At 35.9% G+C, this 4,339-nt stretch overlaps 2 pseudogenes; both read left to right on the forward strand.

Moving 5' to 3' along the window:
* Nucleotides 1-810: 810 nt before the first annotated feature.
* Nucleotides 811-2,153, forward strand: LOC148035770 (uncharacterized; annotated as a pseudogene).
* A 258-nt stretch (nucleotides 2,154-2,411) lies between these two features.
* LOC148035771 (uncharacterized) lies at nucleotides 2,412-3,687 on the forward strand (annotated as a pseudogene).
* The last annotated feature ends 652 nt before the right edge of the window (nucleotides 3,688-4,339 follow it).

A 4,339-nucleotide genomic window follows, 5' to 3' on the forward strand; every position in this document is an offset into this window, starting at 1 on the left:
TTCCTAAAACTATCAAAGACTACACTACCTTGTTAAAGGTTTTCATAAGGTGTCCATTGGATGATAAGTGGCTACCATTGTTCCCAAAGATAGGTTCTTTGAGATTGTGCATGATAGAGCACATGAAGTCAAAGCTTCATGTGAAAGACACTACTAAAGGAGATGGTGATGAGCTTAAGAAAGTAGGCTGCCCAAGTAAAGTAATGGACTTGGACAAGAATCAAAGAAATCTGATTTGTTTTTTTTAACCAATCCAATCCACAAGTACTTAATTCAAGAAAAGGGTGTTTGTTTTATTTTACAATGAAATTTTTACTCTAACTAATAGTTTTCACTATGTTTGATATGTAGATGCTTCCAATGCATCAAGTTCTAAGTTTCCACAAAGACCTTCATGTATACAGCTTTAACGAGTCTTGGTATTTTTTGGCATTATGGATTTGTTTTTGTCTTTCTTTTAATAATCGTTGTTCTATGAAGAGAACAATAGAATTTATGTACTGTGCAGAGGAGAATTTTCTTGCTACTCTTTGTTGGGGATTTTGGCAAGGATCATATAAGTTTGGAAACCACATGATCAATGTAAAGTGTTTCTTGGATGATAGTAGAGGAGGTGTGCATTGGACTTGTGAGCCAAGCACAAAGGCAGTGATTTTATTGGGAACAAAGCTTGTTGAGATCAATGGCACATTTCATCACAATGATTCCAAGCGGATAAGTTTGGAGGGAGTTCCCTTCTACAATCTCCAGTGCTCATCATGTGCATCCATTCCCAAGGAGAGAGACTTTTGCATGCGTGTGTATTGAGACATGCACTCTAGAGGGGAAAGAGGATTAAGAGACACTAGAGGTGGTAGAAGATTGGATTACTTGACTCATTCTAAGATATTGAGAATTGCTAGGACTAAAAACATAATGGTTCAATGACTCAAAAAAGAAATATGGTTCACAAGGACAAAGGTTGCTACTTTGAGTGTAAAGGTGAGGAGTCTTCAAGAAAGTGTTTCTGAAGCCTTGGTACGAGGAGATGTAAAGAAGTTTTACACTAATATTGTGAATGCACATAAGCATGGATTATTTGAGGGGAAGAAATCTTTGTGGGACTTTTTCATCGACATCTCTCAAAACATAGGAAGAGTGGGTCAATGAAAGCAATATTCTGATACAACAAAAAATCTCTTTGAAGCTGTCAAGATTTGGGGAGGTACAAGATTGCATAACTTTCTCTCCATGAATCTTCAAGGTCCACATCTTTCAACTACATCTAGGGCTATGAGAAAAGCTCTTTGTTATAGGTCCGAATTGAGAGAGGATGTACTCAAGCATGTGGCAAAAACATATAAGCATCATATGTTAAAAATGGGCTTTGCATGGGAAGTGTACCTGTCATTGTTGCTGAAGATGAGACCATGATCAAGAGGATGGTGAGGTGGATAGCAAGAGATGGCTAACTTGTTAGTTTTTGTGGAAAGAAGATAGATCACACATGCATTTCAAATTTCGTAGTACTTGTTGGAGATGGTGAAAATGGTTATCATAGAATTTTTTATGCATTTGAGCATAATGTGATTGCCCACTATGCAAGAGTAATGATTGCAAATCCTCTTGCTGAATGCTTGCCAAAGTTAGTTCTTCTTATACAACTAACTTGTAATAGGTTTGACTCTATGTCCATCAAGGAGCAATGGAAAGAAGTCAATTTGCATTGGAATATGTATGTGAAGGATGTGATTGGACCATTACTTGGTCATGCTTCTAATGGAGACTCAAGGCGACGAAATCTTATGGTTGAATATTATAGCTCTCTTACAGGTGTTCGATACTCAATTCCTTGGAAAAGTTGGCCATTCACAGCTTCTATGGAAGATGATGGAAGCATCATTGGATTACATGACCAAGATTATATACATAATGGAAAGAAGATGATTAATCCTCTAGATAAGGCATCTAAAAGATTAGTGCTTGGTAATGATCTTGTCACCTTGAATCATGTAGCCTTGGTATATCAAAGTTTCAAGGTTGATGATCATGGTTTGCAAGAAGGAGATATAGAGAGAAAAGATATAAAAAATTGGAGATTAGCACAGAGGATACCTGGACGTAAAGTTCAAAATTGTTTAGAGCTCTTGCAAATGGGATCCAATCATCGTTAAGAGTGAACACTTGGTACAAAGGTGTATCTCTCAATTGTGGCAGCATACATTGATATTTTTCTATCTCCTATGCTCAACTTGTATGAGTGTGTGAAAGCTATCGGAATGGTATCCTTCTTTTTTAGGTACAAAATTCATGTTATCTATTGAACATATATAAATAATTAATTGATATTGTATGTTCATGTTGTTGCTAATGGTAGCACCATTATGTCTTATTAATCAGTTGATTTATGATGTTTTATTAGGATTTGGCGCATGTGGATCACCAAGCATGATGTATATACGCTCAAGCAGAACTTCATTAGTAGAGAAAATTTCATGGACTTCCAATTGTCATGTCATTTTGTGGTTCTTCTCATTAAGATCTTTAGAGACAGATATAGTCACTTGGTCGTTCCTTTGTCTTCTACGCAATCTGATGCTTGTGAGAATTTCTTTAGTAAAGTAGGTGGAATGGTTAGCAATGAGAGGTGTTATAATGGTTGTGACTTGTTGAGTAGTGCAGGAGCATTGAATAGAATTTCAGAGTTTCAAGCAGGTTCAAATCTAATTTTTTCGGCAGCTCACTCAAAGCAAGAAAACATATGGGTTGATATGAACCATATGCTTGGCATTCCTTTTGCAAATTTAAATGACTACATGGTTTTGAGTACTGATGAGCAAATTATATATGCATTAAGAGAGGGTTTAGCAAAAGTAAAGGTTATGTGTTGCAAGCTTGGTATGGAAGGTGAAGCTTCATGGGCTGCCTCATAGGAAGAAAAAGATATCTCAGAGCATCTTGAAAACAATGCACATGACGATCTTGAAGAAGAAGAAGAAGTTTAATTGGATGATTTTGTTGGAGATCTAATCATGGATACAATATTGGATGTTGATGAAGAGGATACAATTGCACAAAGTGAGCTTCTCCATGTCATGGATTTTATAGTTGACAATGAGGAGAATGTGGTGAGCCAAATATCACCTTTTATGGAAGTTGATGGAAAGCCTTTGTGCAAGAGCACACTTGTGAGCCAATTGAATGTAAATCCAATGTTATCAAAGGATAGATTAACAAGGGTAAGAAGTGGAGTATATTTCTCATTTGAGATGAATTCAAAACCTCAAACCAGCACTTGCCTTGGAATAGGATATGATTGTGTGGTTCTATTTGAAGATATTATACTTAGAGATAATACAAAAGCTCAAAAGAAAAGTCAAGGTTGCAAATACTAGTCAAGGGGTCAAGAAAGGCATATGGTACCTTGGAAGAGTAATGAGTATGAGAATGAAGCTAGGAAATGGTATGAAAGAGACAAGGGGCCCTTTTGATCTTCTAGATCGTCCTCCAAATGTGGAGATTCATCTAGCATGGTATCAAAAAACCAAAGGAAGTAGATGCTACACATATGATCTTGTTGATAATCAATCAGTGTCCTTGGAATCTATAATTGCTCTGGAAAATTTGAGCTATGATCCAATATCAAAGAAATATCAACTTGATCCCAATGACTATAAGATCTTCAACAACTATGTAAAAGATACATAAGGTAATTTGAAGCGCATAGAGTAAAATACAAATCTACAATAGTTTAAATGTGTGTTCCTTATGCATTAGTATTAAATTAATAATCTTGTTTTTCTTTGTAGGTTGAAAGCTACTATGTATACATCATACATGCTACCAAGAAATATGAAATAACTTTTGTGGTCATCTAGTTAGTGTGTAATTTGAGTTTTAGAGTCATAAACATTTATGACCATTTTGGGTGTGATTTGAGTTTTAAGGTCATAAACTCTCTCCATCACTCATGTGCACGAAGAAGCTTGCAACCATACTTGGCAATAACCATTAGTTTTGGGTCTATCTCAGCCACACCAATATGCAATAGAAAAGGCATATGACTGCATTGGCAATCCTTTGATGGTGAAGAAAAGTATATGTATTGGTAATCTTATGGTAATGAAGCAAAGTGCATTGCAGCATTACAGTTTTGGAGGTATCTTCAACATGTATTTCATTCAAGGATATCTATGAAGGGAAGTACTTTAAACACATGCATGTGATGCTTGTGTTGTTGCTACTCTTTGCTAAGTTCACTCATTCATGTGTACTGTAATTTGTGACTACTAACTAGATGTTAGTATCAAGAGTTTCAAGGTGCTTGGTAAGAGGTAAAACCCAAGTTTTTCTTATAGAA

This window comes from Lygodium microphyllum, chromosome 5 (assembly GCF_053477565.2).
Source record: "Lygodium microphyllum isolate KBCC chromosome 5, Lygodium_microphyllum_v1.1.10, whole genome shotgun sequence".
Classification (NCBI taxonomy): domain Eukaryota; kingdom Viridiplantae; phylum Streptophyta; class Polypodiopsida; order Schizaeales; family Lygodiaceae; genus Lygodium; species Lygodium microphyllum.